We start from the raw sequence: 17,827 nt of genomic DNA, 5'->3' as shown, positions 1-17,827 counted from the left end.
ATCTCCAGAGACTCACTGAAATCCAAGGGTCTGGATTAGAAAACCCACAGAGCATTCTTAAAAGTCAAGAGAAGTTGAGTAGCTCTTTGCTTGCAGACTAACTCATCCATCTAGAGATAGATCTCTGCCAAATTCTCCGTGATTCTGTTACGCTGTTATTTATGAGGATGGTGGCATCATATTTCAGAAATTACCATCCAGTCAGCACTGATGGGTATGTATTTTTCTTGCTCACTCAGTGGCAAAACACATATATAATAAATTCTTAGGAACTTCATCTCTTTCAGGGAAAGTCGAAATAACTGCTGGCTCAGTGGTCTGCCACAAAATCTATTCCTGGATAAAAGGGAGGTCCACCCCCTTTTTATTGCAGTATTTCAATACTTCAGCATTTCCAACAAGAACAGAGAAGTACCAATGAGAAGCAAAATAAGAAACTATGTTCCATGACTAAGAAATTGTTTCTGAATATTTTTATACCATTTTAAATTTGTTCTCAATGGAAAGATGGCAACAGATTAATTGCCCGCATGCCCATTTGACAAAAAAATTTTTTAAAAACAAACTTATTTTACTTTTATGGCTGCAGATAGGAGTTATTAACCATCTGTCTTTGTATTATTTAAACATTATACGAATAAACATTATTTTACAACCAGAAAACAGTTATTCATAGAATTGTACATTTATTCCCCAATAATTCTTCTTTGCCACTTTAATAAGGACCTAAAGTTACCATCATTTCAACTCTCTTTAAAATTCATTACCTATATTACTAAGAAAAACAGATGGCAATACAGTTGTTTCATTGCAAATGAAGAAGGCCTAAAAGAGATTTTTAAAAAATTTATTAGCAGTATCAATTATCTCTAAAATTAAGAGGGAAAACTGACAATCTAAATTATAACTCACACTGTTAAAGGAAACGAGGGTAACACAAATAACTACCAGTTGACGGCTGCACTAACTAATACTCTTACATAGGCAAGTATCCTATTGCATAATAACAAAACATGGATAAACAATTAACATTTTAGTTCTCTACTTCTATGAAACACAGAAATGAGTATGTCTCCAGAATCAGACAACACATCGTATAAGATAAATAGAAAGACAGTTCTTTGCTATGTAGGGTGAGGGAATAGAGGAAAATAGGGGTAAAATGAGGCAGAGAGATAAGGCTTCAGATCACCTGAAGGGAGTATGATAAATCTAGATTTATTAAGACTAGAGAAACACCCTAAGGAACAGAAGTCAGAATAAACTAGCCAAAGACAAATCTGCACTGAAGACAAACTCTGACTTGCACTCTAAACCAGAGACAAGAGAGCAACGCAGAAAGAACTCTGCAGAAGTGCAGAGGCCTTCTCAAGTACTCAGCTGAGATTGAACAGGGAATGCAGGTGAGGAAACTGCCAAGGCCAGGAGAAGAACCACCATAAGGACAGGAGGTAATAATGCCCAGCATTCACACAAAGCTAGGAGCAGTGCCTGTTCACAACAGCCAGACTGGAACCTCATGACTCACAGAGCGCTAGGCTAAATACACAGAGGGCTTTTCTTCAGTAATGAGGACAAATTACACCTAGCATAAGCGTGTTCCAGTTGGGCCTAACAAATCTTAAAAGCAAGAATGGAAAGGATCAAATTGTTTACAAGTAACTTAACTATGTCCCAGTAAAAAGGCTCAAGACCATTTATATGAATAAAAATATCCAGCACCCAACAAAGTAAAAGTCATATTGTCTGGCATTCAATCAAAAATTGCCAGGCCTATGTAGAAACTGGAAAATGTGACCCATCATTAGGAGAAAAATTCATCAATTGAGACTAACTGAGAACTGACACAGAATAAGCAGACAAGGACTTTTTAAAAAGTTACTATAACTATTTTTTATATTTTCAAAATGTTAAACAATGATATGAAAAATATAAAAAAGATGCAAATCAAACTTCTTAAATTGAAAATTACAATGTAAAATATGAGAAAATATTAGATGGGATTAACAGCAGGTTAGATATTACAGAATAAAAGATTGTGAATTTGAGAGACGAAGAGAAAAGAGACTTCAAAAAAATGAACAGAGCAGCAGTGAGCTATAATAAAAACTTAAAGTACTCTATATATGTGTAATGGGAGTCCCCAAAAGAAAAAGAGGACAATTAAAATTATTTGAAGTAATAATGGCTGAAAATTTTCCAGATGTGTTAAAAATAATAAACTCACAAATCCCAGAATACCAATGAACCCCAAGCACAAGAAATATGAAGAAAACTACATAAAGCCACATTGTAATCAAATTGCTCAAAACTAGTAATAAAGAAAACTGTAAAAGCAGTCAGAGAAAGACATGTTATATACAGAGGAATAATAATGACAGGAGATATCTCACTGGAAACAAGCAAATGAGACCACAGTGAAGCAACATCTTTAAAATACTAAAAAAGACAGACAATTACATGTATTGCCAAGGAAACTGGAACCTTAGTACATTGTTGGTAGGAAAGTCAAATGGTACAGTCATTTGGAAAAAAGTTTGCGAATTCCTCAAAAAGTTAAACATAGAGTTACTATATGACCTAGTAACTCCACTCCTAGGTATGTATCCAAAAGAAATGAAAACATTTGTCCACACAAAAACTTGTACATGAATGTTCATAGCAGCATTATTCACAGTAGCCAAAAAGTAGAAATAACCCAATAATTAACAAACTAATGAATGGATAAATGAAATGTGATATATTAATACAATGGAAAATTATTTAGCCATAAAAAAGGAATGGAGTACTGACATATGCTACAACATGGATGGATCTTGAAAACAACAAAGCCAGATATAAAAAGCCACGTATTGTAAGATTCCAATTATGTGAAATATCCAGAATAGGCAAATCCATACACAGAAAAGTATATTAATGTTTGCCAGGGGCTGGGAGAAGGTGTGCATGGGAAGTGACTGCTAATAGGTATAAAGTTTCTGAACTGTACACTTTAAAAGGGTAATCTTTAGAATTCCCTGGTGGTCCAGAACTCAGCGCTCTCACTGTGAGAGGCCTGGATTCGATCTCTGGTCAGGGAACTAAGATCCCACAAGCCGAGTGGCAAAGCCAAAAAAAAAAAAGAAAAAAAGGGTAAACTTTATGCTATGTGAATTATATATCAACAAGACTGTCAAAATAAAAAAATGATAGAAATATAGTGTGGAAGATATCTAAAAGGTGAGAGATAGTGTTACATATCATACACTATGTGCAAATACATATAAAAAATAAACTGCAATGAAATTTAAAAAAATAAAGTCAGAGATTGTAATATTGGATAAAAAAGTAAGACCCAACCATATGTTACCTACAAGAATCACAATTTAAATATAAAGACACAAATAGATTAAAAGGTAGGATAGGATATACCATACCAACGCTAATCAAAAGAAAGCAGAAGTAGTTATAATACTAAGAAAAAAATAGATTTCAGAGCAAAGAACATTACCAGGGATAATAATGTTATTCCATATGATAAAGAAATCAATTTTTGAAGAGGATATAATAATCCTAAACATCTATGCACCTAATAACAGAGCTTCAAAATACTTAAAATAAAAATGACAGCATTACAAGGAGAAATAGGCAAATCCACAGTTATTGTTAGAGATTGTACAACTCCTCTGTAGTGGGCAGAATTCTAAGAACACCCCCAAAATTCTCACCCCCTTGCTATAAATGCCCTGTATAATTCCTTACCAAGACCTGTAAATCTGATGGAATTTCACTCCCATGAACCTGTAAATCTGATGAAATTTCACTCCCATGACTAAGTTATGCTATATGGCAAAAGTAAAGGGATTTTGCAGATATAATCAAGGTCACTTATTAGTTGACTCTGAATTAATTAAAAGAGAATTATCCTGGGTGGGTCTGACCTACATAGGTGGGCCCTTTAAAGTAGGGTGTAGAGATTAGAGATGGAATAAGTCAGGGACTCTGTCCTATTGGCTTTAAGAAAAAAACAGGCCATTGTGAGTTCTACAACTGCAAGGAAGTTGCCAAACACATGAGCTTAGAAGAGGCCACCAAACCTCAGATGAGATCGCAGCCCTAGCTGACAACCTCATTGCAGACTTCTGAGACCCTGAGCAGAGGACCCAGCTAAGCCATCCACAAATTTCTGACTCATGGAAACCGTGAGATAATAAATGTGTGCTGTCTTAAGCCCAATTTGTAGTAATTTGTTATGTGGCAGTATAAAACTAATATGGCTCTCTCTCAATAAGTAAAAAAGTATACACAGAAAATCAGTAAGAACATAGAAGATTTGAACAACACTATTAACCAACCTGATCTAATTGACATTTATACAACAACTCACCAGACAACAGCAGAACATGCATTCTTTTTAAGTGGTCAAGGAATACTTACCAACATAGCCTACCAATATGGCCTATTTTAGACCATACTACAAATCTCAATAAATTTAAAAGGATCCAAGTCATAAAAAATATGTTCTATGACCACAATAGAATTAAGTTTAAAATCAGTAACAGAAAGATTTTAGAAAATCTCCCAATATTAGGAAACTAAGTAACACATTCCTATTGATAAGTAACCCCTGAGTCAAAGAAAAAATTAAGACGGAATGATGCTGTCAGAATATTGCAAATCACTGCAAAGAACGAGCAGTTATAGGATCACAAAGTTTTAGGTAACAGAATAACCAAATGTACACTTAATTATTGTATTTAAATATTTTAACATGCAACTATTATAGAAGACAATGAGCTTCTATTGCAGGTCTAGAAACAGGATTGTTATACTATCAAATATTTTTCCTACAAGCTGACAAAAAGAAACTGTCTCTTAGCCTGACGGCAATAAAAGACAGAAGATGAATCATTGCTTGTGCAAACCAATTTATTTAGTCACTTTGGACTGCCGTTATTTATTACTTGTCAGCACATGCTGTTAGTTCAATTAAAAACAAAAATTTTAAGTTCTCTTTTTTTCCCCACCTCCATCTTTAAAAAAAAAGACACAAATTTAAAACATTAAAAGAACATTTTAAATTTATTGTGTTTCAGGGGGGCACCTTCAAGATGGCAGAGGAATAAGACAAGGAGATCACCTTCTTCCCAAAAAATACATCAAAACTACATCTACATGTGGAACAACTCCTAAAGAAAACCTACTGAACGCTGGCAGAAGACCTCAGACTTCCGAAAAGCTGACAGGGTCTTGGTGCTCTGGCCGGCTGTCAGGCCTGAGCCTCTGAGATGGGAGAGCTGAGTTCAGGACGTTGCCACCAGAGACCTACCAGCCCCATGTAATATCAAATGGTGAAAGCTCTCCCAGAGATCTCCATCTCAACACTAAGACCCGCCTCCACTCAACGGCCAGCAAGCTACAGTGCTGGACACCCTATGCCAAACAACTAGCAATACAGGAACACAACCCCATCCATTAGCAGAGAGGCTGCATAAAATCATAATAAGTTCACAGACACCCCAAAACACACCATCGGACGTGGTCTAGCCTACCAGAAAGACAAGATCCAGCTTCATCCACCAGAACACAGGCACTAGTCCCCTCCACCAGGAAGCCTACACAACACACTGAAACAACCTTAGCCACTGGGGACAGACACCAAAAAGAACGGGAACTACGAACGTGCAGCCACGAAAAGAAGACCCCAAACACAGTAAGTTAAGCAAAATGAGAAGACAGAGAAACACACAGCAGATGAAGGAGCAAGGTAAAAACCCACCAGACCTAACAAATGAAGAGGAAATAGGCAGTCTACCTGAAAAAGAATTCAGAATAATGATAGTAAAGATGATCCAAAATCTTGGAAATAGAATGGAGAAAATACAAGAAATGTTTAACAAGGACCTAGAAGAACTAAAGAGCAAACAAACAATGATGAACAACACAGCAAATGAAATTGGAATCAATAGCAGAATAACTGAGGCAGAAGAACGGATAAATGACCTGGAAGATAAAATAGTGGAAATAACTACTGCAGAGCAGAATAAAGAAAAAAGAATGAAAAGAATTGGGGACAGTCTCAGAGACTTCTGGGACAACATTAAATGCACCAACATTCTAATTATAGGAGTCCCAGAAGAAGAAGAGAAAAAGAAAGGGACTGAGAAAATATTTGAAGAGTTTATAGTTGAAAACTTCACTAATATGGGAAAGGAAATAGTTAATCAAGTCCAGGAAGCACAGAGAGTCCCATACAGGATAAATCCAAGGAGAAACACACAAAGACACATATTAATCAAACTATCAAAAATTAAATACAAAGAAGAAATATTGAAAGCAGCAAGGGAAAAACAACAAATAACACACAAGGGAATCCCCATAAGGTTAACAGCTGATCTTTCAGCAGAAACTCTGCAAGCCAGAAGGGAGTGGCACGACATATTTAAAGTGATGAAAGGGAAAAACCTAAAACCAACATTACGCTACCCAGCAAGGATCACATTCAGATTCGATGGAGAAATTAAAACCTTTAGAGAAAAGCAAAAGCTAAGAGAATTCAGCACCACCAAACCAGCTTTGAAACAAATGCTAAAGGAACTTCTCTAGGCAGGAAACACAAGAGAAGGAAAAGACTTACAACAACAAACCCAAAACAATTAAGAAAATGGTAATAGGAACATACATATTGATAACTACCTTAAATGTAAATGGATTAAATGCTCCAACCAAAAGACGTAGACTGGCTGAATGGATACAAAAACAAGACCCGTACATATGCTGTCTACAAGAGACCCACTTCAGACCTAGGGACACATACAGACTGAAAGTGAGGGGATGGAAAAAGGTGTTCCACACAAATGCAAATCAAAAGAAAGCTGGAGTAGCAATTCTCATATCAGACAAAATAGACTTTAAAATAAAGACCATTACAAGAGACAAAGAAGGACACTACATAATGATCAAGGGATCAATCCAAGAAGAAGATATAACAATTGTAAATATTTATGCACCCAACATAGGAGCACCTCAATACATAAGGCAAATGCTAACAGCCATAAAAGGGGAAATCAACAGTAACACAATAATAGAAGGGGACTTTAACATCCCACTTTCACCAATGAACAGATCATCCAAAATGAAAATAAATAAGGAAACAAAAGCTTTAAATGATACATTAAACAAGATGGATTTAATTGATATTTATAGGACATTCCATCCAAAAAACAGCAGATTACACTTTCTTCACAAGTGCTCATGGAACATTCTCCAGGATAGATCATATCTTGGGTCACAAATCAAGCCTTGGTAAATTTAAGAAAATTGAAATTGTATCAAGTATCTTTTCCAACCACAACGCTATGAGACTAGATATCAATTACAGGAAAAAATCTGTAAAAAATACAAACACATGGAGGCTACACAATACACAACTAAATAACCAAGAGATCACTGAAGAAATTAAAGAGGAAATCAAAACATACCTAGAAACAAATGAGAATGAAACCACGACGACCCAAAGCCTATGGGATGCAGCAAAAACAGTTCTAAGAGGGAAGTTTATAGCAATAAGTCCTACCTCAAGGAACAAGAAACATCTCAAATAGACAACCTAACCCTATACCTAAAGCAACTAGAGAAAGGACAAAAAACCCCAAAGTTAGCAGAAGGAAAGAAATCATAAAGATCAGATCAGAAATAAATGAAAAAGAAACGAGGAAACAATAGCAAAGATCAATAAAACTAAAAGCTGGTTCTTTGAGAAGATAAACAAAATTGATAAACCATTAGACAGACTCATCATGAAAAAAAGGGACAGAACTCAAATCAATAGAATTAGAAATGAAAAAGGAGAAGTAACAACTGACACTGCAGAGATACAAAGGATCATGAGAGATTACTACAAGCAACTATATGCCAATAAAATGGACAACCTAGAAGAAATGGACAAATTCTTAGAAAAGCACAACCTTCAGAGACTGAACTAGGAAGAAATAGAAAATATAAACAGACCAACCACAAGCACTGAAATTGAAACTGTGATTAAAAATCTTCCAACAAACAAAAGCCCAGGACCAGATGGCTTCAAAGGCGAATTCTACCAAATATTTAGAGAAGAGCTAACACCCATCCTTCCCAAACTCTTCCAAAGTATAGCAGAGGGAGGAACACTACCAAACTCATTCTATGAGGCACCATCACCCTGATACCAAAACCAGACAAAAAAGCCACAAAAAAAGAAAACTACAGGCCAATATCACTGATGAACATAGATGCAAAAATCCTCTATAAAATACTAGCAAACAGAATCCAACAACACTTTAAAAGGATCATACACCATGATCAAGTGGGGTTTATCCCAGGAATGCAAGGATACTTCAATATATGCAAATCAATCAATGTGATACACCATATTAACAAATTGAAGGAGAAAAGCCATATGATCAGCTCAATAGATGCAGAAAAAGCTTTTGACAAAATTCAACAACAATTTATGATAAAAACCCTCCAGAAAGTAGGCATAGAGGGAAGTTACCTCAACATAATAAAGGCCATATACGACAAGCCCACAGCCAACATCGTTCTCAATGGTGAAAAGCTGAAATCATTTCCACTAAGATCAGGAACAAGACAAGGTTGCCCACTCTTACCACTATTATTCAACATAGTTTTGGAAGTTTTAGTCACAGCAATCAGAGAAGAAAAAGAAATAAAAAAACCCAAATCAGAAAAGAAGATGTAAAACAGTCACTGTTTGCAGATGACATGATACTATATATACAGAATCCTAAAGATGCCACCAGAAAACTACTAGAGCTAATCAACGAATTTGGTAAAGTTGCAGGATACAAAATTAATGCACAGAAATCTCTTGCATTCCTATACACTAATGATGAGAAATCTGAAAGAGAAATTAAGGAAACACTCCCATTTACCACTGCAACAAAAAGAGTAAAATATCTAGGAATAAACCTACCTAAGGAGACAAAAGACCTGTATCCAGACAACTATAAGACGCTGATGAAAGAAATTAAAGATGATACAAACAGATGGAGAGATATACCATGTTCTCGGATTGGAAGAATCAACACTGTGAAAATGACTATACTACCCAAAGCAATCTACTGATTCAATGCAATCCCCATCAAACTGCCACTAGCATTTTTCACAGAACTAGAACAAAAAGTTGCACAATTTGTATGGAAACACAATTGACCCCGAATAGCCAAAGCCATCTTGAGAAAGAAAAACGGAGCTGGAGGAATCAGGCTCCCAGACTTCAGACTATACTACAAAGCTACAGTAATCAAGACAGGATAGTACTGGCAAAAAACCAGAAATATAGGTCAAAGGAACAGGATAGAAAGCCCAGAGATAAACCCACGCACATATGGTCACCTTATCTTTGATAAAGGAGGCAAGAATATACAGTGGAGAAAAGACAGCCTCTGCAATAAGTGGTGCTGGGAAAACTGGACAGCTACATGTAAAAGAATGAAATTAGAACACTCCCTAACACCATACACAAAAATAAACTCAAAATGGATTAAAGACGTAAATGTAAGCTCACACACTATAAAACTCTTAGAGGAAAACAGGCAGAACACTCTTTGACATAAATCACAGCAAGATCCTTTTTGATCCAGCTCCTAGAGAAATGGAAATACAAACAAAAATAAACAAATGGGACCGAATGAAACTTAAAAGCTTCTGTACAGCAAAGGAAACCATAAACAAGACGAAAAGACAACCCTCAGAATGGGAGAAAATATTTGCAAATGAAGCAACTGACAAAGAATTGATCTCCAAAATTTACAAGCAGTTCATGCAGCTCAATATCAAAAAAACAAACAACCCATTCCAAAAATGGGCAGAAGACCTAAACAGACATTTCTCCAAAGAAGATATACAGATTGCCAACAAACACATGAAAGGATGCTCAACATCACTAATCATTACAATAATGCAAATCAAAACTACAATATGGTAGCACCTCACACCGGTCAGAATGGCCATCATCAAAAAATCTAGAAACAATAAATGCTGGAGAGGGTGTGGAGGAAAGGGAACACTCCTGCACTGTTGGTGGGAATGTAAATTGATACAGCCACTATGGAGAACAGTATGGAGGTTCCTCAAAAAACTAAAAGTAGAATTACCATATGACCCAGCAATCCCACTACTGGGCATATACCCAGAGAAAACCATAATTCAAAAAGAGTCATGTACCACAATGTTCATTACAGCTCTATTTACAATAGCCAAGACATGGAAGCAACCTAAGTGTCCATCGACAGATGGATGGATAAAGAAGATGTGGCACATATATACAATGGAATATTACTCAGCCATAAAAAGAAACGAAACTGAGTTATTTGTAGTGAGGTGGATGGACCTTGAGACTGTCTTACAGAGTGAAGTAAGTGAGAAAGAGAAAAACAAATACCGTATGCTAACACATATATACGGAATGTAAAAAAATAAAAATCATTCTGAAGAACCTAGAGGCAGGATAGGAATAAAGACGCAGACGTATAGAATGGACTTGAGGACACGGGGAGGGGGAAGGGTAAGCTGGGATGAAGTGAGAGAGTGGCATGGACATATATACACTACCAAATGTAAAATAGATAGCTAGTGGGAAGCAGCCACATAGCACAGGGAGATTAGCTCAGTGCTTCATGTCCATCTAGAGGGGTGGGATACGGAGGGTGGGAGGGAGCCGCAAGAGGGAGGAGATATGGGGATGTATGTATATGTATAGCTGATTCACTTTGCTATACAGCAGAAACTAACACACCACTGTAAATCAGTTATACTCCAATAAAGATGTTAAAAAAATAAAAATAAAAAATAATTTAAAAATAAAAATACATTTATTGTGTTTCTATTATTTTACTTAGGCATTGTTTATTAAACATTCTGCAACAAAGCAAAGACTTTTTCATTGCTTTGACTCGTTAAATTAAATGTTTACAGGGACTGGATATGGAAACATAATTTGGAAATTTGGAAGCTCTCCTTTCAGCATAATACAAACACAAAAATTTAAAACAAGGCACTCAGAGTGTTCATTGCAACACTACACTGAACTGCGAGAAAGCTAGAGACAGCAAACTCATAGGTATTAAAAAGTTGGATTTCTTGACTTGATTTCTTAACTTTCAGGTAAGTTATAATATTCATACTTGTTACATACATAGTATACAATACTTCACTCTGACCATACCACAGGGTTCTCATCATTTAACTGCAACCAAACATTTGTTAAAAATCTTGTTCATATCAAGTATCAGACACATGGGGGAACATGTTGCTATGGAAAAAAATGATATTTGGAGTATCTGTCAAGAGAGTAATATTAAGCACTGTATGTTAAGTAAATGTGCCACCTACTCCTGCCAAGCACTAACACCTGTTATCCCTAATTATGTTCCTCACTGAGTTTATACCTTTAAAGTGTCAAACACAGCCCACTAGTTCTGGGGCTAATTTCAGTTTTCAGTGATGAACATGTTTTATGCTTCAAATGACATTATGTGGCCAACTACCAAGGAATACTCAAGTCCATTTTCTCTATTCTATTGTTTCAGTGAACAGAAATTACATATATTCTAACTGCAGCTAGGACTCAAAGCGGATATAAGAGAATATAACAGGATGTTTTCAAATAGTTACCTAAAGATGATGTCTCATTTATCCAGTAAATCAAGAAAAGAAGCTGCCCATATATACAGTCTTCTTATACCCAAACATCTGCTTTTTACACTTTACAACAAAACTTAAATTTGTAAACAATTCCACACGAACTCCATTTCTTACAGACTCAGATTCATCATTAGACACATCAGTTATCACACTGTAGTGTGATACTTAGAGCAAACAAAACCTCCTGAGTGTGAAACTATTTGCCCCTGCACTAAAAGGTCTCCAAGGACCACGGAACCAGAGCTCTTTCACTTCTTTCATTGTGAGCTGTCATCTCTCCTACTGGATGTGCTTACTCCGCACATCTCCCAGCGCTGTCTCCTACCCCTCCAATATTCTCTGAGCTTGAAGAATCAGCAACCACAGTTAACACACAATTCTACGATACTAACACTTTGTAATTTCTCGATTATATGTATTAAATCTTGATATCTTAAGAATATCAACCCTACGGCTTTCATTTGTACACACGCTCTTTTTCCTCCAGATTGTTTGCCTTTTATGTTTTTACTCCTTATACAGATGGTCCCCAACTTATGATGGTTCGACTTAGGATTTTTCCACTTTATGATGGTGTGAAAGCAATATACATGTTCAGTAGAGACCGTACTTTGAATTTTGATCTTTTCCCAGGCTAGCGACATGCAGTATAATACTCATGATGCCGGCCAGTGGTGGGGAGCTGCAGCTCCCATCAGTTACACGATCATGAGGGTAAACAACCGATACCTTTACAACCATTCTGTACCCAGACAGCCATTCTGTTTTTTACTTTCAGTACAGTATTCAGTAAATCACGTAAGATATTCAACACTTGGTTATAAAATAGGCTTTGTGTGAGATGATTTTGTCCAACTGTAGGCTAAGGTAAGTGTTCTGAGCATGTTTAAGGTGGGCTAGGCTAACCTCTGATGTTCAGTAGGTTAGGCGTATTAAATGCACTTTCAGCTTACAGTATTTTCAGCTTATAATGGGTTTATCAGGCCATAACCCCATCGTAAGTCAAGGAAGCTCTGTATTCTTGACAACACTGAGTATCTTAACAACACACTGTGTGTGTGTGTGTGTGTTGTACTGCTAATTTGATCAACAGACAATGATTTTAAACATTGGAGAACAAGGCAAAATACCCAATAGATTACGTCTAGACATTGAGGCTCCTCTCTATACTTTTCTCTTTTGTCCAAGTTATCTGCAATAAAGCTCTAATGCTGCAAATGAGAAATTAGAAAACAGAGCTTTAAAAAAAAAAGAAAGAAAACTTTGAACGCAAAATCACCTAATGTTCATGTACTTTTGATAATTTAAACTGAAGCTGTGGGAAAAACAGGAGGAAGAGAATTAATATTTGGGTGACATATGCACTGAAATGATTGTGGGGAATGGGGGAAGGAAGTGGCATGACCAAAAGCTTTAATCTTTTCCTGTAACGGTAAAACACTAATTCAAAAATGAAGTTTTTTGAAGATCATGTACAAAAATAGACATTCAATTTGTTGGTATTTTGAACTAGATCTTTGATATCTCATCCAATCAAAAATTCTGTTTCTCTGATTCTCTATGATTATAAAATTCTCAATTATATACTTTAAAGAAAAAGAATTTTCTAAACATAAAGTTTTTGACATTTTTTTAAATATATAGGTTGAGAATACAACAAAGAATTTAAAAATTTTTCTCAAATAATGATCAGTTAAGGAAGAAAATGCAGAGCAGGAAAATGAAAAAAGAGTGAAGGAAAGAGTTAATATTTATAGCGAGGTGGAAGAAAAAAGGGAAGAAAAGCAAACAAAGAAGATTTACTAAAAATTTTGGTCAGTAGGGCTGTTTCAAAACAGACACACCAACCAAGCTAAGGTGGGTAGCTGCACCCCATGGTCTCCTATCCATTTGTTAGATCCATAAGCTCTAAATATAAAGTTCCTTCTCTTACCAATCAAAACTCTATTTTCTGATAATATCTAGCTAATAAAGACAAATAATTTCAAACTAATTCACAGTAAAGTGTGCTTAAGATTGACAACTCACAATGTTTAAATACATTGAGCTACAATTTAAAAGTTTCTGAATTCCAGGGCTTCCCTGGTGGCACAGTGGTTAAGAATCCCCCTGCTAATGCAGGGGACACAGGTTTGAGCCCTGGTGCGGGAAGATCCCACATGCCGCGGAGCAACTAAGCCTATGTGCCACAACTACTGAGCCTGCGCTCTAGAGCCCGCAACCCACAACTACTTAGCCCACATGCCGCAACTACTGAATCCCGCACACCATAGAGCCCATGCTCCTCAACAAGAGAAGCCACCACAATGAGAAGCCCGTGCACCGCAATGAAGAGTAGCCCCCGCTCGCCGCAACTAGAGAAAGCCCGCATGCAACAACGAAGACCCAATGCAACCAAAAATAAATAAATAAATAAATAATATAAATAAATAAATAAATAAAAGTTTCTGAATTCCAAATCAATGCACTAATAAAGGTTCATTTTGGAGATTCAGGAAAAAAAAAACTGCCAATGAAATGCCTCTCCTCCACTAAAGACTAGCAGGCTTTCCTAAAAAAAAAAAAAAAATCAATTAACATTTAATTAATATATAAGTGGAAATATGAAAACCAAGTTCTTATAGTTGTCACGTGTCGATATAAACATGTTCCATAACTGGGAGGGATTGATTTCATTTACTCAACACAGAAAACAGTAAGTATTTATATAAGACTGATTTTTACCATAGGTTAAAATTCACATTAAGTTTTGACAAAAGAGTCTAAAGATTAAGTGGAAAAAGATGATATCTGAAGGTATATTGAAAAGAGAATAGTCAACTGTATGAACATATATTTTTTTAAAAAAGAGGGATGGGGCTTCCCTGGTGGCGCAGTGGTTGAGAATCTGCCTGCTAATGCAGGGGACACAGGTTCGAGCCCTGGTCTGGGAAGATCCCACATGCCGCGGAGCGACTGGGCCCGTGAGCCACAACTACTGAGCCTGCGCGTCTGGAGCCTGTGCTCTGCAACAAGAGAGGCCGCGATAGTGAGAGGCCCGCGCACCGCGATGAAGAGTGGCCCCCGCTTGCCACAACTAGAGAAAGCCCTAACACAGAAACGAAGACCCAACATAGCAATCAATCAATCAATAAAATAAATAAATCTTAAAAAAAAAAAAAAGAGGGATGATTACTTGTCCTCCACAGTTTCATAAACATACAGTATTTACAGTTATCATCTTTGGTTCTTTCTCATGTGACTACAGCAGCAGTTTGATCAACTAGTGTGCAGCAAAAATCTTTTTGCAGACTTCAGAATGCGTAAGAATTCCATTTATGCATTTAAATGTTAATACCAAGAACTATAAAACATGAAACCTGATTGAAATATGCAGTATTTTAACCTTCAAATCTGGCTGTAAATAAAATATACATAATAAACATTTTTTCTCTTTTTACATATTGCATATTTGACATAGATGTAAATAAGAAAATTTATATAATCGTGAATAAGCCAAAGGCATAATCAGATTTTAATTTGATATCTTAAGTGTTCCTGATATAGTCTCCATGTTTACTAATAGAAAAATTCCACAAGTAAGCTATTACACAGATATTTAATACCAAAACAATTGTGTTACAGTAATCAACCACATCAAGCTATCTTTTAAACTAAAAGACAGAGAAAAACTTTATGTAATAATGGTACTGACACCTTCTGAATCTCTTTTCAGGCAGAGTTTTTTTGTTTTTTGTGACCATGTTATAATAGATTGATAAACATGGCATACGATAATACCAATTTTTCATTAATATGGTGATTTTAAATATCACACTAAAGATAGAATCTTATTTAAAATCCTACACCAAATGTATTTAGAGGGGAAAAAAATCAGTTACGAAAACTCGTAGCTCTCTTTTGGCCCCAGGAAGTACGTTCCAGGCAGAGAAGATATACGAAAACAGAAGACTAATGAATAAATATAAGTTATTCAAAGAATAAGAAACAATTTATCTTTTAAAAGTGACACAGTAAATTCAATTCTCTTCCCCCCAAATTTTAAAACATTAAAATATTGGTTCTCTGAATCTATAATGTCATATCTTTTTATTTTTGTACAAATGACTTTTAATCTTAAGAGAATAAAAAAGATCTTACAACTGACAATATCTATTATAAGAATATACCTAATAAAGCTAATTCCCTTGCTATTAAGGAGCAGTACTAACGTGTTTTACATTCAGGGTAACAACTGCTTCTACCAGATAACAATCAAGCTTTGGTTTTAAAATAAAAATATAACTTTGTTAAAATTAACAGAATAATTTTAAGAATTCTTTGAAATAATTCAGTAAGATATCTCATATATATGTCAGCTCTCCCTTATATAAAGTACATTTTTATTTGTATACAGTGAAGACTGGCTACGTATCTTAAAACAAAAACACAGGGGTACCCTAGGAAGATAGTGGTAGCAAAAGCAAAAGTTTTTGAATCTCTACATAAACCCAGGGAGAGCAATGGAAAGAAAAACCGAAAACCATGGACAACATTTAAAACAAGGCTAAGTACAGGTATGCTACAACCTCAAAATATAAGTAGGTAGAACAAACCACTAACAAGTCCTATGACCTTCATAATATCAGCACTTCTGTAGGAGAAAACAAAGGGAAGCCAACGGGGCATCTAACAGACCTGATAATAGGAGACGCTCAAAATAAGTAGAAATCAGGTGAGGCAATTTGAGACAGCAACTGAAGGTGGGATGGGTTTTGCCTCTAATAATAGCAGGTGAATGTGAGGATAATAATGTCTCAAAGGAGGAGGAGCACTCTAGAGCCTAAGCACTTCTGAAACGGACCAGCCAGGGCTCCCTTCTAGGAGAGAGTCCCACTAAGAAGAATCACTTGGTGGTAGAATCAAAACTGATCAGGATAGAGGAAATCAACAGATGGAAAGAGAAGTTCAAGTAAAGGTGGGAAAGGGGAACAGAGCTAGGAAATCTCTGAAAGCAAGGCAGCATAATTTTGAACACTAGAGAACAAAAAACAAAGAAGGGACTTCCCTGGTGGCGCAGTGGTTAAGAATCCACCTGCCAATGCAGGGCACATGGGTTCAATCTCTGGTCCAGGAAGATCCTACATGCCGCAGAGCAACTAACCCCGTGTGCCACAACTACTGAGCCCGCATGCCACAACTACTGCATGCCACAACTACTGAAGCCCGTGTGCCTAGAGTCCATGCTCCGCAACGAGAAGCCACCACGATGAGAAGCCCATGCGCTGCAACGAAGAGTAGCCCCCGCTCGCTGCAACTAGAGAAAGCCCACATGCAGCAATGAAGACCCAATGCAGCCAAAAATAAATAAATAAAATAAATAAATATTAAAAAAAAAACAAAGAAAACCAAAAGCAGTATGAAGATAGAAAAGCTAATCTGAACCGGGTTCCTTTTAAAAGTTCAGAAAAATGAGCTTCACTAAAAATGAGAAACAAAAATATCAAGATCAAATCCTATGCTATATTGTTATAAATAAAACAGAGAATAAGGAACAGAATAACATCCCTCCAGACAATAAAAGTACACCAGAACGACCCACAGAACATATCAAAACTATTACCTTGGATTTTAAAATGAGATTAAAGTCATTAAGAAAATGATACAAGCCATTATAAAATGAAATATGAATCAGAATTAGAAATGAGGGGACAGAATTTAGGGAGAAATTGGAAATAAAAGAAAAATATCACTCCAGAAATGAAAACGAAACTAGAAGAAACATAGGAGTGAATAAACATAACAGATAGTGCCTTAAGAGAAATAGGTGAAAAGGGAAAAAAATCTAACTCAAAATGAGGATAAAAAAGGTTCACAAGAAAGTGACATATATTGAAGATAAGCAAAGACACATGGCAAATAACAGGAAATCCGGAAGAAAACCAAAGCAAGGGCAAAAGAACAAATACTACAATAAGAATTCAAGTAAATATTTGTAAAATTAAAAAGAATGTGAAATTACATAATGAAAGAGCACACGGCATATTTGAAAATACGGGCACAATAACTAACGCCAACACATATTCTCTTAAAAATTACTAGAGTGAAAGAAGAAAAACACATGGTGACCTAGATAAGCCAGCCTCAGGTATCACAGATTCTA

This window comes from Balaenoptera ricei, chromosome 6, assembly GCF_028023285.1.
Source record: "Balaenoptera ricei isolate mBalRic1 chromosome 6, mBalRic1.hap2, whole genome shotgun sequence".
Lineage (NCBI taxonomy): Eukaryota > Metazoa > Chordata > Mammalia > Artiodactyla > Balaenopteridae > Balaenoptera > Balaenoptera ricei.
Note: the sequence above shows the minus strand (reverse complement) of the source record.